Genomic DNA, 26,435 nt, shown 5'->3' on the forward strand with positions numbered 1-26,435 from the left:
GTAATTTCTGAGTCATAAAATTTTCATGTCATCAATGAAAATCAAGTTGGCACAAAAAGACTTACAAATTAAACCATCAATAATCGTGACAACTAGAAAAATGTAATCAAATCTTTCTTCAAAAGACTAAACCCCTCTAATCTCCTCACCTTGTTTCAACTGTTGTTTCTCAGCTGGCCATCCGTTTTCTGTGGAAGGTATTTGCCTGAATTTTTCATTTTTCCATGAGAAAAATAACATAAATAAATCAGAGCCAAGCCCAAGTTCCTACCTCTGGCAACGACTGCGTTTCATGTTGAGAAAAGAAAGCTCTTTTGCCACCAAGCATGACAGATGACACACTGGTCTGCCAGCAGAAGAGACTCTGCCCTGCTTCCCATCAAAACACACCCCAACATCCCTAATTTTGAAACATGGAAATAAAAAATAGTTAAAAAAGAATCCAACAGAAGCAAAGTCTCTTGCTACTGACATTGCTATATCCCAAAGCTATCAAGAACCTTATATACCTCAGAGTCAGATTTACAAAGTGATAATGATGCACTTTCCCCACTCTCCTAGTTACTGGTCACTACATCCCCTGGTGAAGTCCTATTGCCCCAAAACTATTATGAGTCCTTGGAAGGTTTGCAGTGGACTACATAGCACATGGCATTTTGATATACATTGCTTTGGAAATGGAATCTATTGAGATAGATAGATAGATAGATAGATAGATAGATAGATAGATAAAGTATTTTATGCACCCAACAAATATACACACACACACACGTACTACAGTACTAAAATCAAAGTGAGCTGCTGATACCTTTTAATAGTTGCTTTTGTGTGTAAGAAGATGTATCTGCAGACTTAAGAGTTACAAATTCAGTGTTTACACAGTTTTCAACACTCAGGTTCATGGGTCATTTTTTTCTTGTTTTATGACTTGCATTCATTCATGTATTTGGCAGCAGTTTTAATGCCAGGAATCACCTGGATCTTTGAATTTTGTAGCTGACTTACTCTTCCAAGGTGCTGAAAAGACATGGAAGCCATTACTTACCCATCTCTTGCATTCCCCGTAGATCCCCTTCGGCTATAGCATTCTCCAAATGTGCAAATACTGAATTCATGAATTGTGTATTGATATGAATTATTGAAATCACAAATGACTACATTTTTACCTTCCTCTGCTGCAATATTTATAAATGGGATTTGCAAGTGTGCAAGGGTGTGCATTTCTTTGCCGAGTTCTCTGCTACCTCTGAATTTTAGGCAAGGCCAGTAACACATTCTTCATTTTCCTACCCACGTTTTTGTTTGTACTCTTTTGAAATCCTGATTAAAGCGCAATGTACCTGACACACAACAGGTATAAAGGAGATTCACAGTTTGAAAACATCCACTTCAGGTCACTCCTGCTTCAAAAACCACCTAGGTTGTTGTTTTCTGTCTTTCAGATACTCTTTGTGGTCACCATGGAGTGTCTGTTGGTCACATTAAAAAGCACACAAACATGTACTTCATCACCCTTTGTGAGTCTCAGGAGAGGGGTGAATGCCTGAATGGTATTGGCTGACGATTATTTCTCCAAAGCCTCATCTCCAGCGGATAGCAACAGTAGGCCAGCAGGAGAAAGCTGCTGTTTGTAAGGGTTTGTAGGTCATTAATTACCCATACTTGAAAATCTGGCCAAGTTCTTGTGGAGTTAATGCCTTTAGATGTTATCCTGTCTGGAGCATAAGGTAATATTTGTTTTGTGCTATTCACAAAGCTAATGGGAATCTTGAAGGGCATACATGCCATTAGGCTACGGTGCTGTACATAAAGGATAAGAGGGAGTACATACTACAAACATTTTAGCTTGTAGTATTTGTTTCATGATTTGTACTAAAGTAACCAAAGAAAACACATAAAAGCAAAAGGGACAAAAATGTATAATAAAAAAAATTACAAAAGTAGAAAATGGATTTTCTGCTACCATGTGTAGATTGCCTGTTGGCATCCCTTCAAGGTAACTAAGACATGTCTGAATTGGGGTTTTAGTTCAGAGTTCATGAAATACTTCATCACTGGCTGAAGCTCTGCAGTCCTTACCAGACAGTAATACTCTTCTCTCTCTCAGAGGTACAAGCCGCAATACAGCAAGCTTGATCCTTTATTACAGTCACCTTTCTTCCTTTCCTTATTCTGTGAAAGATCTGTGTGTGTCACTCACATTGCTTCCAGCTCTGGGTACTTTCTGATTTCTGCTCAATGGAAATACAAAATATAGCTAAACCAGGAGTAACATCTCATCCTATGGCATGCTGCAGCCAACTGACCATTGGGATGTAAGGTAGTCAGGTACCAGGCTCTGATGTTCTTAAGGGCAGGCAAAGGAGTTCACTGAATTAGAGAGGGGGGGATGAAGGAAAAATTAGAGAGAAGTGTTCTGAAGGAAATTAACTTTCTTCAGTTTAACAAAGTTGATTAAAATATTCAAGCAACTCTACTCAGCTGTACAAAGGGCATTCAGGAAGCTTAAAATAAATGTCTGTCCCTTTAAAGTGTCTTTGGGTAGGCCTACATTAGCAATTTGATTTGGATCCAGAAAGCATTTCTGATGCGCATCTCCCAGTCATCACTGTACTAGCCTGCGATGTACCTTGTGGATTCCTTTAGGACAAAACTGCATCAGAATGTATGCTCAGAGCACCAAATGCAACCAGCCACTCAAGTGCTGCAGTCCACAGGACCAGATTAAAGCTAGTCCAAAGAACAACAGCCCTCCTTGCCCCAACAGCCTCACCCCCTGAACTCAGCATAGTGGATGTGAGATGCTCAATACCCATTCTTTCCTCCCACCTATCTACTCGCTTTATACTGCATTACCTGTTGATGTAGATGTAACTTTTGTTGGACTGTCATTTTCTTGGAAGCACCATTCTGTGGCTTTGTGCTCAATGCAAACAAAGTTAGTTTCCTCTCCAGACAGCAGTTTGTATATAAATACCTGTCCACAACCTGGCATGTGTTTCCCCCCCACTCCTGCCCCAGGTAGCTGCTCAAGATCAAATCTGCACTCTTGGTATAGCTCCTGTAACAATTATTATGTTTGTAGTCCATTACCAGTTGGTTAATAGCGATTCAACCTTTGGATCCTATGTCTTTTAAATCCACTGAGTCTAAGCATCCAGGCCCTTCAAGTCTGGCCTGTGAAATGCTTTCCCTTGTGTGCATTTGAGTGTTGACAGCTCTCAAGAAGAAACATGACATGATCCAGTTACTCAGGGCCTTTAAAATCAGGTCAGAACTACTGAGGAAGCTGGGAGAAAAAAAAAAGAGAAGGAAGTATTCCCACCATCTATCTTTAAGCCCAAATTTAGATGCCCTTTACAGTCAATGGAGAGAAGTGGAGATTCTCCAGAGACCAATTCTGCACAACTAAATTAGGCTCCTTTTCTGAATTGCCCTCCAGAGAAGTATTTGCTTTCTACTGACAACCAAAAGAGTACAGGGAAAGCAACTGGCAATGTAAAATAGCCACAGTCATGTTGTGTGAATATCCCTCCTTGTCAGGGTTAAAGCCAGAACCCTGCTAACACACATGGCCACTGAAAAGTGACACATACACAGATGCCATCTTCTTCTTGTATATGTGATTGCTGGGGGAGCATCACTGCAAGTCACTGTCTGACTACTTATCTCACTCCACTCAAAATTCTCAGCATGAAACTGTTAAGCACTGGCTCTTTTACTAAAAAATAACACAGCACAATGGTAACACTTCCAGTTAGAAAAACAGATTTCAAGCCCAATGGTTTTTTTCTCTGAAAAACGCCTACCTTGAACTGAATCTACCAGGAAATTTGTGGTGAATTTGCTCAGCTGTTTTCACTGAAAAATCAGGAGGGAAAAGAAAAACCTTTGAACTTTTCAACAACGGCGGCACTAAAACGATTTTTTCTACTAAAGTGATCCTTTGATAATTTGCTTTTTTCTCTTAGCCGGAAACCCACAAGAGCTTGGCTTCACAGCCAGCCTGAAACAACTCCCACTGATGTGTTTCACAGGTCTAGCAAGCCACCAGTAAAAGACATTAATCAAGGGTCCGTTCAAAACTGAGGCAGATATACATATAGGGCCTTCCCAAAAATCAGATCTGTAATACAGGCAAATAAAAGCAAAATACCAAAAGCATCCACCTGTATGAATAACAATCAGAGAGGAAAAAGACTTAATGCCCTGATTTTCTAAGAACAGCGATCTGTTAGATTGTAGCCTCAATATAAAAACACAACTCTGCAGAGCACTCAAACCAGTATTTCATGGAAAAAATGAAACCAGGAATCAATCTGAAATTATTTCACTTGTTTTTATACTTTGCCATTAGTAGTAAGGGATGTCAAATATTACAGCAAAGACAGAGGTGACACAGGTACTATGTGTTTAAAGACAAAATACTTCAGGAGTTGAACGCTGTGCTTTAACTTTCAACCGTTCTTGGAAACCAACAACGCTGGTTGAGCTTTCTGCTTTCACCTCTCAAAATTAGTAAATAGCACGCTTAAACTGACCTATGGCAAAGTTCATTTAATTGTAAATGCACCAATTCAGCCCCAATCGAAAGGAACTGCAGCAAAACATCCCCAATTGAAAGGTACTGCGCAATCTAAGGTACTGTTGGCCCTTTCACCCAGTAGCCATGTGTCTACGCCTACATGTGGCTCATGCAGGAACATGCCATATTGTTAAATCAGTACAAAAACCTGAGGACTAAGCACAGAAGTCTTACAGAAATCACATCCAAGAAATGCTACTGTCCTTTTGAGTTCCTCTGGTCATAGGTTATTACACAGCTCATTCAAACCTGTTCCTAACAGGAACGGATTAACATAGATTCTGAGCAGTAACATTTAGGTACAGTCTGCATATTCTGTTTCCCTTGTGAAGTTTTATAAAGTTAGTTCGGTACCAGATTCCGTAAAACTTCAGGTGATGTTCAATAAATGCCTCTAATTTTATCCTCCCTTCCACAAAGTGGAATTTAGGACTAAATTCATTCTACATTTCTGCAGGGTTATAGCAGAGATAAATTTGGCCAATATGTATTCATTGCTCTACTAAACACATTACAGTAGCTTTCTTGTGATATTGCGTGGAAGAGCCAAAAATAACTTGTTTTTCCAGTGTCCTCATCTACTTTTATAACAAATATAGGTGGTGAATGTAATTAATGGTTATTACAGCATCTGCTCTGCATTTCACTTATTTTTATAGCAAAAGGCTGACTAGACTTTTTATTTTGATACTGCAATAGTAACACACCTGCTGGAGCCTGCTGTATTACCACTCCAGGGAAAGATGGTTAATTGCATTTTCTGCCTATTAGAAATAGAGGGATTTAGATTTAGGGTCGTCTTCCATGAGGTTCTTTAAACATCTTATCAAAGCTTTCCAAATCCATAAAAACGCTGTCCTCCTTGTTGCCTGCCCACGCAGAAAAGCTCTACCAAAATGAACTTTGTTGGGAGTGAACCCAGTCTCAACAACGTATTTTATATCTAGAATAACAAACATTCCGGCAACTACAATTATAATAACATTAGTAAAGACTTCCTTACACATACTAAAATGATTCTTAGAAAGAGAACTAATGTAGTGTGAGCTGCAAGACTTAAACTTAGCTCACAAACTAGAACCCAGCTTTACAGAGATAAGAATCCAGGCTGGAATTATTGGCAAAATCAGAAGGGTAAATTTCTCTTCATTTCAGCAAAGAAGTAAAAAAGATAACGAAGGACCAAAAGGTTAAACTTACATTCAGTTTAGGAGCATAAAACTCGCACATACTTAAGAAAGAAGCAGGTACTAAGAATGATGTTAACTTGCTGATGGGTTAGCTGCTAATGGGTTAGCAAGGGAAAACATTACTAGTAACAGCTAATCTGAAAAAAGGGCCAGGAATTCTGCCCTCCTATGATGGAAGGACAGAAAAAAAGAGGAAAAAAAATAACAGAAGAAAATAGAGAAGCAAAAAAGGGAAGATAACAGAGTTAGAGCTTCAGTCTTTTTTTTTATTTGCCTTGGCAATAGGCAGTTTTGTTCTGTAGATGACATGAAAGGATGTGGTTCATGTGCCTTTTAGTCACCACTCAAAAGAATAAGAAGCAGGTGTTGATGACATGAGAGTCCTGGAGGGACTATGGCAAATGAGAAGCAGCAGTGATCAGGAGCCCACACTAGGAACAGCTGCTTGATGAGGACCATAAAAGAAGGAAAAAGAAAGAAACAAACCAAACAAAAAAAAAACCAAACAACCCAACCCCAACTCCGAGAAGGGGAAAGAACAATAAAAGAACAAGAGCAAAATAAAGTCAAAATCTGGGAATTAGGAGGCAAAGCCAAAGCCAGCTTTTATTAGCCACTGTTACAATTATCAGTGGAGCCATTAACAAAGCCTGCAGTAGTAACCATAAAAGCGTTGCACCATTTTCCCGGGTTCTTGGGACTTCCTCCACTTGCAGAGACAGAAGCTGCAGCAGTGGGTCCCTGTTCCAGCATTCTTCCTACCACCCGGTGTGCATTAGGTGCCTCACTTAAGTGCCTTCACCTAAACGACAGGGAGGATGTTTATGCCCTGTGTGTAGGAGACTGGTTTTGAAATCCAAATTCAATTGTATAAAATTGACTTCCATATCATTTCAGGCAAGTGTTTCCCTCTACTAAAGTAATTGCATCGCCTAATCTATTTTAGAGTAACAGACCTACCAAGCATCTTGGGTGCTTTGGACTAAATTGAGGGGAATAAAAAAACCCCACCAAACATACCCGAACACCTTACAGTGTTTTTCAGCATCTGAAGCATACAATTTGCATTCCAGTGTACCTTCTAATGGCTGTATCCTGTAGTGTTTACCTGTATAATGTGTTGTTTGCATTTAGTTCTCTTACTGTTAATGCTAGTGTGGGACATAGTTCATTTTCTCAAAGTATATGGAATTACATGGCTATAAAGAGAAAGTAAATAAAAGAGGTGTAAGGACTGAGTGTGAAAGTTTGTTTTCACAGTGAAACTAATATAAAACTAGCCTTGCTCTGCTGTCTTCAATTCATATTCAGGCAGAATTCCCTCTTTAAATAAACCCATCCCAGCAGCAAGCCTTTATCTCAAACTGTGAGTACTTCAGGTTGGGACTGTGACATTTGTACAGTGCCAGAAAAACATAACTGCTGTTTTCACACACTAGCACAGTAGGGATGTATCCTATGAGTAAAAATAGCTAAATAGAAAGAAGAATAAACTGCATATGGATGAGAGGGAAAAATAGAAGAGGTAATGAGCATAGGAATCAGGCAACTAACAAGAAGCTTGAAGGCTCTTCAGGGATAGGAATGGTAAATGGCACCTTACCATTTGTCTGTAATATCTGTGTGTAATATGAAGGCCAGCGCAATATCTCTTAAGGGACCTGAGGGTGTTACAGTAATGCAAATAAGAATGACTTCTAGTTAGAGGCTCTAACCATTAATGATGATTCTTTTTGGGGGTAAATAAACCTGTAACAAGGGCTGTGATGTTAAAATAGCTGTGCTGCAGGATTACAAAACCAAAAATGAAATAGTTTTATCAGCAGCAGGAAAGGCTTTTTCAGATGCGTATAGTGGAGCTGGATTGTAAAATGCAGGTTGATTCTTCTTGAAAGGCAGCATATTGCATTATAAAATACCTGAGCCATGGCCAAAATAAGACACAATAAATGCCATAAGGCACTTTGAATAATAGAACAGTTAGTTGCCACTAGAAATAGTATTTCTCATAGGCTTCTTCTTCACCAGTCCAGAGCAGACAAGTCATTTTATCAGTGTGGTGATGCTACACACTGAACTCTTACGGAGCATAAGTAAGGCATTCTGCCCTGCATTGTCACCAGGAGGCTCCTGCAGTCACTGTCTGAGGGAAAAGGAGCAGTTTCAGAGAGACAGTCACCAAGGACAAAGAGGTTAATCTGGCGTTTGCTTGTCAGGTGATGAAGGTGCATTAAAGCAACCGCTCAAATGCTGCAGATTAAAGAAAGTTGATCTAATGAGGACTAATTGTAAATACTGCAGTAGGAAGAGAATATGCTATTTATGAAAGAGACTAAGATGCAGCAGTCAGAAATGAATCCAGTCTTCTGGCTCTCCAGGGGACTACCAGCTACTGCTTTGCATTGTTTCTGTTCAGGCATCTGTTAAATGGGTATAATTATTTTTACATACTTCACAGTAATGCTTAATTACTTACTGAAAAGGTGACCACAGATTGTAAGGTACATTGTGCTAGAAAAGCACATCCTATACCGGAAAACTTAGTCTATGGCTCTCTGGGGCTCTGTGCTATCCAGGGCTTGCCTTGCATCTACAGAAAGCTGCATCGTTATTCCTGGAATATGGAAAGCATATGGGTGTTTTAAGAAAATGAAGATTTCTGCTTGATACATCAGAGTTGTAGCTCTAGTGTGCTCTTTCAGATGCAGGCCAGCTCTTCTGCCTGGGCTTTTTCACAGTGAAGCACTGCAGTGAATCACCAAGAGGTGACACACAGTGGCCCTTTGTAGGAGTTCCAGTTTGGATGAGGAACCTGCCTCAAAGAGAAGGCAGGCCTTGGGAAAAATCCACTTGCATTTCCAGAGAAAGCATCTGGAGTACTGGAAAACTGCTTTTGTTCCTTCAAGGAAAAAAGCAAAATTTCCCACCCAGACCATGCATAGACCATAAAATGAATGAGTCTTTGTGTGTGCATGCTACACATTCTATTTATATATAAATCAAATCACAGAGAATAGTTTGGGTTAGAAGGGACCTCAAATATCACCCAGTTCTAACCCCCTGCCATGGGCAGGGACACCTTCCACTAGAGCAGGTTGCTCCAAGCCCCATCCAGCCTGGTCTTGAACACTGCCAGGGATGGAGCAGCCACAGCTTCTCTGGGCAGTGGCTCACCACCTTCACAGTAAAATTTCTTGTATTCAGTCTAAATCTCCCCTCTGTCAGTTTAAAGCCATTCCCCTTTGTCCTGTCACTGCAGGCCTTTGTCAGAAATCCCTCTCCAGGTTTCCTGTAGCCCCTTTAGGCACTGGAGCTGCTCTAATGTCTTCCCTTAAGGAGCCTTCTCATCTCCAGGCTGAATCAGCCCAGCTCTCTCAGCCTGGCTCCAGAGCAGAGCTGCTCCAGCCCTTGCAGCATCTCCATGGCCTCCTCTGGACTCACTCCATGTCCCCCTTGTGCTGTTGCCCCAGAGCTGGACACAGGACTGCAGGGGGGTCTCACCAGAGCAGAGCAGAGGGGGAGAATCCCCTCCCTCAACCTGCTGGACATGCTCCTTTTGATGCAGCCCAGCACACAGCGAGGTTCTGGGCTCAAGCACACACTGAACCTGGCTCATGTTGAGTTTCTCATCAACCAACACCATGACGTCCTTCTCCTCGGGGCTGCTCTCAATCAATCAGGTCTCTGCTCAGGCTGTCGTTGTGCTTTAGACTACACTGACCCAGGTACAGGACCTTGCAAATGTATGTATGTATATACATATGTAAATATGGACTGTGTTGACAAAGGAAGCAGTTCAGACAGTCATCACGCTAGACACAGCAATGAGTAATACAACATATAAGGAGTAACTACGGCAGACAGCAACTATGGCAGACAGCAGATTTCTGCTGCTGAACTCCAGTCTGTCAGACTTGCACCTTACAGTGATGTCTTTGAATTATCTCCTTCTGCAAGCTCCAGCAGGAGCCATCCTTCTGGAAACAACCCTTAGCTCAGGACGTAAGAGGTCAGTTATCAGTTGTGTAGGAAAAGTCTCATCAGTCCAACTTGGGAAGTAATTAAGGCGTTTTCCTCCTCTGCTACTCCAGGAGCACAATAAGAACTGAAATTTGGGTTCAGTACAGATGAGTTCATGATAGCTAAGCTGTGGTAACTGCTGGTAACACTTAGTTTACCTTGACTGAGGTGATGAAGCAGTCCAAGGGGTGTTATTTCCATAGATGGAGTAGGCTGAATGTATCCCCACAGACTTACCTCAGCTGATGGATAACAACTAATCAGTTGACTTGCAATGTCTCTGTTATGAGAGTTTTACAGTGATGTGGTTTAACATATGACAAACCCATTCCTGTGTGTTTACCATGTTTTCAGCGGTATTAAAGTTCTATTTTCTCACTGTCCCAGCTTGAGATATGCAACCGAGGAGCTTACTTTTTCCTGAATTCCACTTGTTGACAATACTACCACTTAAGTCTTAAGTTTTATATGCCCCCAAAATGATGTGATGTTCACACTTCTCAAGTGCCTATGAATCCTACTGATTTTAAACAAACTGAAGGAAGATAAAATTCAAGTGAGTCAGTCTACTTGGCTAACTTGCAGACAACCAGATTGTGCTGCTTGGCCTAAATAGCTTAAGACACCCTGAGAAGAGCAGTTAAAACCCCAAAGTAGATAGCTAAACTGCAGCAAGCACTAGAACAAACCAACCATATGCGAAAGGCACTTCACTGGGGAAAGAGAGAGGCTCTGTTGTGCAGGCTGGGGACTTGATCCAACATAGCACACCTGAAGTGTTTCAACGTACCAAAGCTTAATCAAGGGATCCCAATACAGCCTGAGCCTGTTAGCTCCAGGCAAGCATGAAGTGTGAAGCTACTGCTGCAGAAAGAAGCGACTGCTGTTTTGCAATGCATAAACAGTAGCATTACCGAGTGAGGAATCGAGGGAGTAATAAGAGCACTATTTTATATCAACTCTGCGAGGCCAGGTTTGCAGCTGTACGCACCACTCTGGTGCTGCTGTTACCTTCGTTTCTGCTACGCCAAGATTTATTTTGTAAGTCAAGTTGGCACTGGTGGAAAAGCACTGGCTTCAATCCAAAACATGAAATAAATCAGAGAGAATCCAAAGGGGGCAACTAAAGCGATAAAAGAGTGAAGAAATATGTACAGTGCAGGCTGCCAGGAGAACTGAGTGTGTGTTGCATAGAGACAACAATTTGATACCACGTACCTGGAAAAGATTAACTTTGAGGGCAAATTATTCTTAGCAGTGAACATAGGCATGAGAAAAGAAAACTTGAGTTTCTGAACATCTGAAACAACAAATGCTGGTTTTATAGGGATTCATGGATAGCTTCTATGTGGACTCACAGTCAGTACAAAAACACACATTTAACTAATTTCTCCTACCTGATCTCCTAATCTCTCACAAAGATTGCAAGGACAAAGATTTGCAGCTGAAATTGCAAATGGTATCTACAGTATTAGGGGTGAAGTGGAAGATGACAGGAAACCTGCCTCCTAAACACCAGGTCAACAATAACAATATCTAACTAAAGCTTTTTTTCAGAAATAAAACCAGTCCTATATAAACTACATAAAATATGCAGGACAGGAAATGGATAATGGATTCTGGCATCTCCTTAGTCCATCCTTGTATTATTATAAGAGGATCACCCATGAAACAAAGTTAAGTGCTCTTGTCAACTCTGTTTACTTCTAACTGTGTATCCCTGACACTTGACAACACAATTTTTGAGAAGGGCAAATTTTAAGGGCTGACAGATTGAAGTTGCAAGACCTGAACTGTGCACAGCATCTAACACTGAAAGGGAAGTCCAGAAGATGAAGTCATACTGCCTGAAGTTTGAAAAACACATTGGTGACTTAAAGCATGGGGTCTTAATGTGAGCATCAGAGCAGGTTTTCTGCCAGCCCCAGTGAGGCATCATGGCAGAAATGCTGAAGTTTCTCTATGATCAAGAGCATGGATTTGTAAAGCTTTGCAAGAAAAAACTATTATCCCACAACATTTCATGTAGGCTCTTATGCACTTTCCTTATCAAGCTTTTCATTAAAGATGCAACGAAGCCAATGCAAATGATAGACCACTATTTAATAACCACTGTCTGTATTGCTTATGATGAAATAGTTTCACTTGGTTACATTGAGCTCTCATTTGGGAATATGGAGGCATGGAAAAAGCAGCAGAGAGATTCATAACTAACATAAATCATCAACAAAACATTTTTGTTTGAATACAAAGTATACAAAACATTAAACACTGGATGGTAAAGAGTAATTAGGGATTCTTTGATAAACTGAGAAGATTTTTCTTCTTAAATTGAAAGCAGCTGGGAAAGTAATTGCAAAACCATAACAAGGTTCTGATTTAGCTACGTGCAGTTGGGGCCTTCTTATTTTATCTGGCCATGAGCCACTTCGTTAAATTCAAAGGAAGTCTTTGGAGACCGCAGGAATATCAGAGAGAAAAACATATGGCCAACAGTGAATTAGATGAAGCTGAAAGAGTGATGGTTTTATCCTGAAGAATGGGAAACGATGCAAATCTAGGGTCCTGCAAGGACATCTTTATTTTTTTCAAATCAGTCTTCAGTTACTGTCTTCTTTTGACAGTACTGCGGTAGCTGTGATATGCTAATATATGATGAAGCCAAGGCTAGATAAAGGATGTTAGAGATCTGGACAAATAGCAGGAAGACAGGGACAGACTTTCAGACACAAAGCACCTTTCTCCAGGTCTGAAATAGAAGCAGCAAACTTCACCATTAAATTCAAACTGAAAACAGCTCCGCTGAGTTTTACTCAGATTACATCTTTCAGATTAGGACACTATGGAGCAGAAAAAGGCAGGCAAAAAATTGTCTCTGTGGGACAGAAGCAGAAAAGTATTTCTTTGTGGAATACAGATGAGGCCTCAGAAGTAGGGAAAACGATAAAATGCCATAAACCCAGTATCACTAATGAATCCATGTTTTTAATGCCTAATAGAGTCAGAAGTTTTGATTTGCGCTTATCTTTAGGAGGTATTTTGCATTACATGTTTACAAACATTTATTGTAGCAAATGAAAAAAAGATGGGCAATAAAGGAGATATATTCTGAATCTGACAACAGTTCATTTCTCTAGAAAATCCCCCTGTGTTCACCTCTGTAATGTTGTTGCCAGTTAAGCGCTTATAGAGGCAAACAAAGGACATGCTACAGGTATCTGGATAGTTGTGGTACGTGTTAAAACCACTCAGGTTGCAGCCAGGCATCTATTACCACATTTAAGCGGCTCCTACTCCTACTAAAGGTGTTGAAGCAGCTACTTTTCCCACACTGCTGTGCAGTTAAACCACAAGGAGCCAAGAAGAGAACTCAGGAATTAGTTTCAGACCATGCATCTGAATTATTAACCAATGCTGCCTTCTTTGGTGCTGTAAGAGGTTAATTTCACCCAATCTATATATTTTGAAGGAAGATTCTAACGGGATTTATTATAAATAGTCCTAATAAATAGGGATTAGAGCTGACTAATCCCGTTTTTAAAGAACTTTACAGGAAGGCATTTAGGGTAGTAATTCTTAACATTAAGGTAATTCATTTACCCCCTCCATCCTGCTGAAATTATAGCTGTCTGTGACCATAAATTAAAAGAGGAGAAAAAGAGTTAGTTAAATTAAGTGGTAACTTCCTTCTCATAATGATAAATGCAAATTATTATTTAATTGACAGTCACCTGAGGACAATATACTTACAACAGGTGTCATGGAAAAAACTTAGCATAAACTCAAGGCATTTGATTTAACATCCAAGAGAAGATGACTGAATAGCTGCAAAGCTGACACTGAAAGCTACAGATTTATCTGAGAGATTTGGTATTTTTTGATCAAATGAAGATTCAAAGCTCCCAAACTCTGCTGTATTTATAGAATTACTACACAAAAGGATTTACTGCTTTGGAAGTGGAGATCAATAACAGCTTGTGAAAAGCCCAAGTTAGAAGCATCTTGAACTAAGACAAGCATTCAATATAGAGTTCAACATTATAGACTTTAAATTGTCCAGTATAAAAAGAGGGACTGACGTTTGACCTTCCCCAGTTCCTGTGTGTGTGTGTGGGGGGGGGAAATGGTGTATTTACAGCAAAAAAGGATGAAAAAAGGCCCTAGAATTGAACTGGGAGATTAGGCACACAAGTTAAAGGTGATTGATGGGCATTTCCAAGCAGGCCTTCGCAAGGCAACCCAAGGCCCGATGCTCCATAATAAGTCTCATTTCAGTGAGGCCAGGATTTCACCCACAGCTTTTGGTGTAACTTTTGCAAGTTTAACTGGGTATCACCAAGCTGCTTAAGAGCTGTTCTTTGTTAGTTCCTTGAAGTCAGTTCTTCGAAGAGCCTCCACATCTGAAAGCAAATTAAAAAGCTAAAACTCAAAGAAAATCTCTGGGTCATGACATTTCAGCTGTATCGGGGTGGATGGGCAAGGAGCTTGGTACAGGAATGAGGCTCAAGGACAGTACGATTTACACCCGACAGCCATCCAGTGGGAAGTCATGGTCAGGAAACCTTTGGGAATGGTCCCTCTGCATTCTCCAAATCCCATCTCTCTCTGTCCATCAAGAGCACAGAATAATATTCTGGAGTCACAGTGTACCAGCATTTCCTCCTTCCTTGTCTTTTTGTGGGAGGAAAAGAACTACTGTCAGAACAGCACAGGATGTTACTGCACAACCCCAACAAGGGAATGGGGGACAAATAAAAAAGGCAAAGCTCTCAGTTTTGCAGAGGTTACAGAGCTTCTCAGCCTTGCTGTGGACACTGTAATGTCACTGTGTTCCTTAACATGGGTAATGAAATGACTACAGAGAGGAGGTGGTCCAGCTTGTGATTATGGCAGCAGGGGCTCTGGCAACAGGCGCTCAGTCTGGCATCTCTTGCCCATTTCAACTGTGGGCATGGACAAACCACTCAATCTTTGAGTTAACAAAGGGAGAAGGGCAGGAAGAGATGGAAGTTGGTTTTTAATGATGCACTTAGACATGCATGAAAGCTTTTCCTTTAGTATACCTTTGACATTTCTCTTCCATGAAATAAGGCTCACATTGACTATTTCACTATCTTCTCTAATCTATTTGCTACTGGAAGTAGGGCTGTAATTACTAATGAGAATAAACTAGAGGGGAGTTTTCAGAATACCTGAATGATTCAGGAATCTGAGGCTTACTGGACTTCAATGAGATTTAAGGGATTCAAAAAAGCACTTTGGGAAAAATTTGTGTACAGTGCCTGATCCACTGAATTCTCATTGTTATAAAGAAGTCAGAGTACAATATGACTAAAGAAATACAAGATCAAAACTAAGTACTGAGTTATCTAAGGAAAAATCTGAACACAATATAATATTTGCCTGCCTAAAGTTAAAAGTGTTGTGCATTTTCTCATTTACACATTTTCTTTGCTACAGCAGAGACAAATCTCTAGCACAGTCTAAAACTGTCCTGCCATGCAGAATAGTGAGTCTCAGGAAGTAAACTCTTCCTTTCTTAGATCTGTGTTTTAGAGTTGTGTTTATACTCCTTTAGAGCAGCCATAAAGCAGTTACATGAATGCGAAGTTACCTTTCTCCTTTTACCTACAGTAAAGTTGCCTCTAAAATCACCATTAAATCACGGGAAATGTTGGAAAACTGACATACAAAGTGAAGGAAAAGAAGATTAAAACCCCAGTCATGAGAGAACAAAATCTCCCTGAATAAAGTCTCAATTTGGGGTGGTTTGCTGATGAGACCACGATTGGCAGGGAGCCCCTCCACCACTGAGAAGGCCACTGCTTTTCTCAGAGAGCAGGCCTGGAGGTAAGAGAGAAAGCAGGAAAAGGAGAATGTAGTGAAGGTAAGAGCAGTGAAGATAAAGTAAACCCAGTGCTAAGTTCTGGCACAGAAGTGTTTTAATAACACCAAAGTACATTGCTTCCTTTACTAACGCTTGTACTAATGTTTTCTTTCTTCTTCTTGAAAAATAACACAAATGACTTATTTCCTAGTAGTCAAAATTACAGAGGTTAATGAAGCATCTCATTAAGCTTTCATAACTGCAGCATGCCCCTGTGACCTTCGGATCCATAGCATAACAACAGTATTCATGCTATCATTCAAAGAAGCCCAAAGTAAGATCAAAATCCTGGAAATAAAACCCCAGCATGCCTCAGAATAGTACTTGTAGAGCACCATGCAATTATTGGCTGGAAAGGTAGTTGGCTTTTAGGAAACTATACCACCTGGTAGGCTGTATGGCTCAATGCTGAGAAGGCAAGTGCTGTATCTCTTCCCCTCCTGCTTTATTCACCATTGTAGTTTTGATTCACTATCAGCTAACACTTAGTTGTCAGCACTGTGAAGCAGAGAGGAGAAGGATAAGGTGCAGAATAGCCAGGGCAGACTGTCACACGGGTTTCTGAACCAGCATCAGGTTGCCTCCCTTAAACAAAATGGGAGTAAGTGCAGACTACTACAAAGAGACAAAGGGAACCAGGTGCCTTTTGGAGTGGGGCAAGCTGTCGCCCAGCTTCCATCCTGCAGAGGTTCCTTGGGAACTGGCCTAGCAGGACCACTGACTCCTGCCCCATCTTGTGACAGCTAACAGGAAGACTTACAGGCCAGCCAGGTGCTCTGGGAAGGATAACTATAGCCAGTGGGGTTTGACTTGTTGATGGGCACCGTTATGCTGTCTAAGTGATATTCTGTCTGGTTTTCCTCTTGTTTTTTTTTGCCTTTATTCTATCTTGCTACTGGAACAAGACGGTTCATCCAGATCGCTTCAGTTGTCTGATAGGTGATACAGATCATGCTATCTCTCTTGAAAGATTAATCCAATCTATAATCTTATCATTCTACCTGCAGGCTTACCTATGCTTTCACTCTGAAGGGTGTAAAATTGGCTTGCCATCTCTGGCTGATAGAGCAGTACAAGCAAATAATAGCAAATCACTCCTTGTGTTTATTTGTATCACACTGTTGGCTGGAGATTATGACATCCATTGTTAGGTGCCATCCAAACGTAGCGTGAGAAATAGCAGCTCTCCCTGCCGTTAGTCAAAAAAATGTGTGATCAGGGAAGGAGGATTTCACAGAGAAAGGCTGAAGCACTGAGAACCTCAGGGGGTGTTTAAAAATACAGTGCAGCACTGAGGAGAGACACTCAAGCCTGGAAGGTATCCTGCTTCTCAGTCAGGGGTTAAGTAGCCTAAATAGAGTGCTGTGTGAATAACAGCACACTTCTGGGTGCCTAACTAGGTTGGGAACTTTTCCACAGCATTGCTGGTAAGCATAGCTAAAGCCAGTTTCAAAAGGCCACAGAGGAATTTTGTAGCATGCCCAGCACTTGAACCTAAGCCTCTCCGCTTTGCACAGACATCTTCTCTAGTTCTTTCCTCCCTCCTTCCCTCCCCAAACTCGCATGTAGAAAGCAGCGAAGGATAGCAATTCCTATCTAGCAGATCCCAGACCCTCCCTCAGAGACACCTCTGGTAAGAGATAGTTCTGGGTCTGTGCCTAGATGAAGACAAAGCAGCCAAGGCTGACTAACAGAATGTAAACTATAACTCCTAATATCATGCAAGAGACTCAGACAATGTAATGTGAATATGAAGACCTGATTCACATACAAATCAGAAACAAAAAACATCAGAAAGCAAAGCTCTATCTTAGGCTAAAAATAAAACTGCGTGAATTAATATTTAAAATTTATAGGACTTCAGATAATAAGGTGACAGCCCTTATTATTAACTGCAGCTCCACGTGAAGAAGAGAAAAAATAAGACCTCCTGACTAGATATGAAATTACTTGCCTGTACATATACCTGTAACGTTTCATTTATGTTGATAGTAGATAGTCTTTGGTATGGAGAGTGCTGGCATTTACCCAGAGGTGTAAATGGGGCTTGCAAGCTACTAGCTCAGAATGCTGTAATGATACCAACAGAAATTCCAACAGCAACTGCCCCTCAACCCACCCAACCAAAAGCTAACACTTCCACACCAAAATGCAAACAAGCCCCCCAAACCTAATCCATCCCGATGTTCCTCTAACAACATATAAATCAGATGTCACCACTGATCCACTCCCAAGTCCAGTCTAATGACCTTGGATTCCTGGTATTAGCTTACCTGCTTGCTAAGATAGAATAGAACTCACCTGTACCACTATGGACATTTCTCATTCCTCATGTTCAAGAAAGACAAATTTCACCTGGGATGCAGGCAAACACTGAGCACTTGATTAGGGGCATGGAGGGCCTACAGAAGAAGACAATGACTAGAAGGAGCAAGACAAAGGCTGAGAGGGCTGCCATCCCTTTGAATAAAGATATTAAGGATGAAGGCCAAAGGAGTAAAACAGATACTGAAGTGTAGAGAAAAAAGATAATCAATAACACAAAGCCATTTTTTCCAAGAAGTTGACCTCACCATAAACAGTGTAGAGTAGCAAATGTCACTTGGTGCTCATTGGTAAGAAATGGTGAGGAAATCCTGCATGCTGTCTATCTCTCTGCAAAGTTCATGCAGAGGGAACCAAAAGCCTTTCTTTCACCTCTGGCACCACCACCACAACCAAATGAATGCATATGGTATAGTTGTCCTTATTTACGTAGTATGAATGTACAGGTGAATTTTGGCACCAACATACAAAATGACTAAAGTAGTACCTTCCTTACTCTTTCAGGATTCAAAGTACTAAATCCTAAAGGAAAAGAGACTTTCCAGGGATTTAGACAAGACCTGAACACCTTCCCACAAAGTTGGGTAAGCAAATAACTCTCAGAAAGGTTAAAGTCCCAAGTGAGCTGTGTGGCAGGTAGGGGTGGGCATGGGGGTCCTGTCACCCCTATGTCACTGTGCCACCCCCCGGCAACACAGCAGTCACTATTTTGTTCCATTCCTCTCCATTCTATTCTGTTCCATACAATACTTCTCCTTTCCATTCCACTCCATTCCATTTCTATTCCATTCCATTCCCTATGCTCACCCTGAGCTGTATAAGAATGAGACTTATTTCCCTGCAACGCCAGGAGTTTTCAGCTCCAAAAACACTTTCAAGGACACAAATCACAAAGCTTACAAGTGGAAACAATTTTTTATTTTATGATTGCATTTAGTTTTGGTTACTTTTATTTCATTTCATATTGTTAGTTTATGTTAGTTTATGTTACTTCGTTTTATGTTAATTTAAGTTACGGGATTTTGTTTGTTTTGGGATGGTTACTTATTTTACTCTTTTTCAGAGCTGACGCACACGAGCATCATCACAATGCACACGTGCAGCCAGGAGCAGGCTGATGCATTCATCCTTTAGTTTAGCCTGGAAAAAACACCCCTTGCAGTCTGGGAAAGGAAAGCCACAGAGCCACAGACAGCAGCAGCAGGAAGACAGGCCAACCAGTCCCTGCCTCCCAAAGAGTGAGAACATGAAGTGTGAGCATTGGGACTGACCACAGACAAATGTGCAAGAACCACAGAATCATCATAGAATAGTTAGGGTTGTAAAGGCCCAAAGGGGAGCCCTGACAAGGAGCTGTGCTCAGTGCTAGAGACGACAAGCAGCAATCCCCAGCGGCTACCCTCGGAGTCGTGAAAGCTTCCTCCCCCTGGATGGGGGCACAAGGGGTCACCTGCACGGAGCAGCAGCCTTTTGGATGCAATAGCCCAACAGAATACGTAGCCCTCGGGTACCAGGCAGTAATCTCTTGTATCAGGAAAAGCAGAAAGTGACACCACATACAGAAACAAAGCCCTTAGAGTTACATCATTATACACATCCTCAAAAGAGAAAAAGCAGTAGAAAAAGGCAGCAGTAAAATATAAGTTGTATTCTGTGACTTAAACTCATACATTTTGCAGATTCATTACGAAATGTTCAAGTCATACATACCTTACAGATAATAGCTCCTGGATTTTTTAAAAAAGCTCTTATTCCTGGTCTATAGGAAAATTCTTTCAATTCAGTCACTTTGCGACTAATGGAGCTAATTTGAATGTCCTAAAATCTTCCGCTAGTTTAATTCAGTAAATTTATCATTCTGTTACATACAAAAGTATCTGAAAGTCTTTGTAAGTCTATGGCTTTCATAGATGTACAACTTAAGCTGCGCAGCCTACGGCGGATGAGAAGCTCAACATGAACTGGCTTCGGTATGTGCTTGCAGCCCAGAAACCAACCCTGTGCTGGGCTGTATCAAAAGCAGTGTGAGCAGCAGGTGAGAAGAGGGGATTCTCCCCTTCTGCTGTGCTCTGGGGAGACCCCCCTGCAGTCCTGTGTTCAGCTCCAGGGCAACAGCTCAAGAGGGATGTGGAGCTGTTGGAGTGAGTACAGAGGAGGCCACAGAGATGCTGTGAGGGCTGAAGCCAGGCTGAGAGAGCTGGGCTGGTTCAGCCTGGGGAAGAGAAGGCTCCTTAAGGGGAGACCTTAGAGCAGCTCCAGTGCCTAAAGGGGATACAAGAAACCCAGAGAGGGGTCTTTGGACGAGGGCCTTTAGTGACAGGACATGGGGATTGGCTTTAACCTGACAGGGGAGATTTACATTAAACATTAGGAAGAAATGCTTTACTATGAGGGTGCTGAGGCACTGGCACAAGGTGCCCAGAGAAGCTGTGGCTGCCCCATTCCTGGCAGTGTTTAAGGCCAGGTTGGAAGGGGCTTGGAGCAACCTGGACTGTGGCAGGGGTATTGGAACTGGATGATTTTTAAGGTCCCTTCCAACCCAAACCATTCTATGATTCTAGGTATTTAGGATAACTAAACACTACAAAAATGTAGTCAATTTTTTCCTCATGCATATTGTTATGTAGATACTTTAAAACTTGTCTAGGTCTATAACTGGTTCCAAAAGCTGGAAGCGCTGGGTTTGGGTTGCTTTTTACACCAGCTTTGTAATTTTTCTGGGTTTGAGAAAATATACACATGTACTTTGTTTTGTTCATATAACGTAATTAATACACTGTAGTTCTGCAAGTTGAATAACACACCTGAGCTGAATAAATTATTCTAGCATAAATCAAGAACATGTCTTGCATCCCTTTTATCAGGAAGCTTTTGAAGTAAGCTGTCATCCTATCATGTAATGAATGAACAAATCTCTTGACATTTAACATCACCCTGATCATAGCGTTTGCACAATGGAGGGCTAGGTGAAGACAACAAGGATTTATACGGATCATCATCTAAATAGCTAGATTAGAAGCCTCTGAGAACTTACTATCCTATTTGTCATTATGGTTTCATTTATTATTGTATGACAACCTGTTCACACATACAGCTCAGTGCAAGCACAGTGCCTTTGCCTGCCTTTTTCTAAGGTTGCATTTTATATGTCAACGGGAGCACTCTGCAATTTCAGCCAATTATGAAAAAGCCTTTCCTGATCTTGTGCATATTTACTTGGGCACTGGTGATCTTCTTCTGAGACTCTCAGGGTTTGCTTGCTTCTTTGTAGAGCAAAGGATCAGCTGAATCCAATTTCACATTTACACTGGCAGGCATCATATCTTAACTCACGGCCTGACAGATGAAGTGTATCTAATATTCTCCCCAAACAGGAATAGTGAGGTAGCAGCAGAGACCTTGCAAGGGCTAGATCAGACAATAACTTGACACAAACATGGCATGATACTTTTTCCTTGTTAAGACAAGACCCAGGGTAAGGTAATTTTATCTATTTTTAGCAACTTCTTTGAGATGCCAGATGAAAACATGGTCATGAGAGATACTGATCCTAATAATGCTGTTTCAGAAATCAGGAATGCCACTGAGGTGATTGACACTGTTCCTTCATGCTTTATATTAAAACTCTTAGTTTATTCTGTCCAGCCACCATTTCTGCAAGGCAGAAGAGCATCGCTTTATCTTAATATTGCTTTTAAAATAAGAACTGGGAACTTCATGTTTCTTCTGAATACAGGAAGTGTCAATATAAATTAATTTTATGGTTCCGTCTGGGTTTCTGTGGAGAGTCTCAGTGCTTGCAGCTGTAATTTTAGCCTGGGAAATAGGATGCCTGGGAAATAGGACGCATGTATGGATGTGGCATTTGCCTACCTGTTCATCTTTTCTCCCTCATTCCCCCAAGGGACTTATGCTGTTGCTCAATTTCTGGCTGATGTGACAGCAAGGCAAGTCCTCCTTCACTGATACCACATCCTCACCAGCACTGGGAAAAATCAAATTCTGGGTAGCCGAGAGGGCCTGAGATGATTGCTCAGCTGCTGCGCAGAACACGTCACAGACATGATGTTACCTCTGCCAGCTGGCACACTTCAGTCATATTCTGAAGGAGCGTGACCAGCAGGTCGAAGGAGGTGATCCTGCCCCTTTATTCTGCTCTCCTGAGACCTCACTTGGGAGTATTGTGTACAGTTCTGGTGTCCTCAACATAAAAAGGACATGGATCTGTTGGAACAAGTCCAGAGAAGGGCCACGAGAATGATCAGGGGACTGAAGCACCTCCCGTATGAAGATAGGGTGAGAAAGTTGGGGCTGTTCAGCCTGGAGAAGAGAAGGTTGGGTGGAGACCTCATAGCAGCCTTCCAGTATCTGAAGGGGGCCTATAGGGATGCTGGGGATGGACTCTTCATTAGGGACTGTAGTGACAGGACAAGGGGTAACAGGTTCCAACTGAAACAGGGGAAGTTTAGATTGGATATAAGGAGGAAATTTTTTTCCTGTTAGGGCGGTGAGGCACTGGAATAGGTTGCCCAGGGAGGTTGTGAATGCTCCATCCCTGGCAGTGTTCAAGACCAGGTCGGACGAGGCCTTGGGTGATATGGTTTAGAGCAAGGTGTCCCTGCCCATGGCAGGGGGGTTGGAACTTGATGATCTTAAGGTCCTTTCCAACCCTAACCATTCTATGATTCTATATTCCCTGCAATAGTACAGGCTGTGGGTACTGGTTGGAAGCAACCTTCTAGCATCCTTTCCCACCCGGGCTGTTCTATGACCTAGTCAGTCAGCACTGGTTGAGAAAACTGATGATATCTCATGCCAGTTAGGAGAATGGACAGACTGGTAAGGAAGCTTATAATAAAAATCTAACTTTGTGATGATGGTTGTGCAAGTACACAAATGCAGGGGGTTTCCAGAGGAAACCATAATGCACTAGTTTTGATGTCCTCCCCAAACTGCCTTTATTTTCTATTCCCATGGGCACAGTTGCCTTCATCTCTTTCAGAACTGTAAATATGGGGGTGTGTCGACAGTAAAGCTTGTAGCTTAGGAAGAAAATGAGCCAATTCCCTATTCCTACTTTTATGCAGAGTCAAATAAAACCAGCAATAACCTGACATTTTATTTGATAAACTTCTCTTAAATATTTCAAAGAAACTTGACTTGCAATGGTACACAAGCTGAAATCAGATCCCTGACAGTCCCTCATGGTATCAGTTTCAGTCGGGAAAAACTAATTAAATGTGAGTTCTCTTTGATGCAGGAAATAAAGGTATTGTAATTGCTCACCCTACAGGCAGCCCAAGTGCTCGACTATATACAGCATATGCGTAGCATGACCAGAATCCATTGGTTCTGCCATGGGTGAGCAGTAGCAAGCAGGCCTACCACCAAACAGAAACCAAGTGAAAATTCGTGATCAAGAACTCTTGGGTGCATATGCCACTTTTAATGAGGTTTAGGCACTGATTATTCCCTAGAATACGTAGATGGGGCAAAGTTAAGAATACAGTCACCAGAGGCAGTTTCTGTACTTAATATACATGGACTTTGTGGCACTTCCTCCTCTGAGCAGAGAAAGTAACTTGACTAACACTGTAATTCCCTAACAGAAAACTTAAGTTGGGTTCCTTAGATGGGCTGATATGAACATGGGCCATAGCTCCCCAGCAAAATCAATAGGGCTGCTTTCCTCCACGCTTCACCTTTATGTACACCACATAGCATGCAATTCAATTTATCTGCTTCAGAAGGGCAAAGGGCTGAGTCAACTCCACTGGACTGCTTCCTTGCTGCTCCTGCTTGGGATACTGCCTGATAAGCTGATGTTTGCTTACTGTGATTCAGCTTCGGGCAAATCCTGAAATTACATCCTGTGATAAAATATATGCATCTGCCATTGAACGTCACCAATCTATGAGACCAATTTGAAAATCTCAGAGTCACTTCAGGTGCAAACATAAATAGCAAATAATGATTTTTTTTCCCCAATTTTTTTTTCTTATTTGTAAATCGTTGATACGGCTTTTGGTAATGATGCATCTATCCTTTTTACGACCCACTTGATGTGTGAGTGAACACAGCACTGACTGAAGCAATAAATAACTCTTAATCTCCTGTTAAGAAACCAGCTAGGCCAATACAAAATGGGTCCAACTACTTCTTCATTGACTCCACAACAGCCAGATTCTGTGTCCATTTCCAGCCTGCCTGCCAGAGCACTGCTTAGGGGATTATGGCACAGGGGTTTTGGGCAATCTGTGACATGCAAATGCCTGAGCAAATTCCTTTCACAAAAGGGCAGAACCAACAACTGCAAAGTAAGCACCTCAGCTCACTAACACAGACAAGGGAGAAATGCAACATGTTTGGATTCCAGGATTTCATCCTGTTAATAATCAGCCCAGAGTAGAAATCGCTGTCAGTAGCTTTCAAATTCTGTGTCTTGTGGAGACACTGATTAAGGAAAAACACCACCCTATTGCATTTAAAACCACAGAGAGAAGACAAGGGCAAAGAGTACAATCCCTTCCTTTCAGGGGAAAGTCAGGTGGGGGAAAGCAAGCCCGACTTTTTGGAAGCTACAATAAATTCCAGCCAGCAAAGCAAAGGGCCATGTTTTGCTTATCACTTTCACTGCTTGAGTTGCTGCCCTGCCTGTCACCTCAGCCTACCTGCTCATCACTTCTCTCTTCCCCAGTGTATTACTGGCAATCATTGGCTTGCTGCTTGCATTTCCTTTCACTGCTCTCTTCTACCTTACTGTGCCAGTCCAGCCCACTGCCCATCACAACCTATCCCATTCCCAACCCCAGCACTGCTGCCCTGGAGGCTGACACCTCATTTTCTGCCATCTCTTACCAAGTCTCCTGTTTCAGTTCTGCCTGCCCTTGCTGGGCTCATCCCCACCTCATCTCATTTTACTGCTTCGTTTGCTGTATTCTTGTCCCATTGTCACCTTTCTCTGTGGTCCCACAGCTTTGTCTTTCTCTTTGTCACCCACCTCAATACCTCTCTGGTTGTCTTTGCTTTCCCTTCTCTTACATGCTCTCTTTCCCACCATGACGAAAAGTCAACCAAGATGAAAGTTGTTACTTTCATTCACTGCCTATTCTGATCAGCCCCATTTGCTGCCTGCCTCCCCCTTCTCTTCCAGCAGCCATGTATGCTCTCCAGCCACAATATCTTTGCTTATTGCTTCACTTGCTGCTTGCTGCTGCTCTCCAAATACAAAAGGACCTTTTTCAGATCTCCTTGACATGCCACAGTCTACCATTACTCATTATCACCATCTCCCTTAGCTGCCTGCTCTCACCACCTCTCCTCCAGCCTGTTCTTCCCACTGCTTGCTTCATATGCTTGTAAAGATGTCCTTCCTAAGACTTCTCAAGGCTGTGTTGGATTGTGCCCTCAACCTTTTCTTGCTGCCCATCACCATTTGTCTACGTTGCTCCCTCCTGCCCTCATCACCTCATTTCAATACCTGACTTCTGACCACTCTTAACTTTCATGCTGGACCACACCAGTCCTTAGGAGCCTGTTTGCTTCCTCCTGCTGCTGCCACCACTTCACACCTCCTTTGCACTCTTCTGCTCAGTGTGTCTTCTCAAGCCTCTGTCTGCTGCTTAACTTCATCCTCAGCTTATTGCTCCATGTGCCTCCTGCTTTCCCTGCATTGCCCAGAAGCTGCTTTGGCTGTTTGCTCTTGTTCCCTTCTTTCCCACTTGTTGCCCTGCTTATCCCTGTCCTCTTGCCAGCCTGCGAGATGTGCACCTCTCCCATTGCCACATATCCTGCTCTTGCCACATCACCAGCACTTTCTGCTTATCATTACTACTGTGTTTGCTGGCAAGCCTCCTCATCCTCCTTACTGGCTGTTCTCAAAACTTCCCTTGCCTGTATGCTTACAGCTTTAACACAGCTACCCTTCTCCACTTCCCATAGCTGCCTCCCCTCTCTAACTCCTTAGCTACCTGCCTTCACTGCCTTTCCAGGCAGCAGTATTCAACTCCATGGTGGGTTGACCCCAGCCAGCAGCAAAACTCCCACACAGCTGCTTGCTTATTTCTTCTCCCAGTGGGACAGGGGAAAACAGGAAGAGCAAGAGCTAGAAAACTTGTGATAAGGACAGTTTAATGCAGGTAAACGAGTGAAGTTAATACGTGATGACAGTTTAATAACCAAGGGATGGAGGGGGGAACCAATGCAAAGTCAATGACTCACCACCTCCCACAGGCACACTAAGGCTCAGCCAGTCACTGAGCAATGGCTACCTTGGAAAATACTCCTCCCTCCTTCCCCCCAAGTTTTATTGCTGAGCATAAGGTTGTAAGGTATGGGATATCTCTTTATCCAGTTTGGGTCAACTGTCCTGGCTGTGTCTCCTTCCAATCTTTTTCCTACCCCACCAGCAGGGAGAGAAGAAGCAGGG

General features: G+C 42.0%; 1 long non-coding RNA gene across 1 annotated transcript in view; it reads right to left on the reverse strand.

Moving 5' to 3' along the window:
- Positions 1-26,435, reverse strand: part of LOC133223811 (uncharacterized) — a 104,218-nt gene that overhangs the window by 13,836 nt on the left and 63,947 nt on the right. Inside the window, exons 4-5 of the long non-coding RNA XR_009728685.1 lie at positions 976-1,017; positions 272-400 (exon numbers count right to left, since the gene is read on the reverse strand). This is a non-coding gene — a long non-coding RNA (uncharacterized LOC133223811). The remainder of the gene's footprint in view (positions 1-271; positions 401-975; positions 1,018-26,435) is intronic.

This window comes from Neopsephotus bourkii, unplaced genomic scaffold (assembly GCF_033783945.1).
Source record: "Neopsephotus bourkii isolate Nb327-2 ecotype Australia unplaced genomic scaffold, CSIRO-AGI_Nbou_v1 NB_1655, whole genome shotgun sequence".
NCBI classification, from domain to species: Eukaryota; Metazoa; Chordata; class Aves; order Psittaciformes; family Psittacidae; genus Neopsephotus; species Neopsephotus bourkii.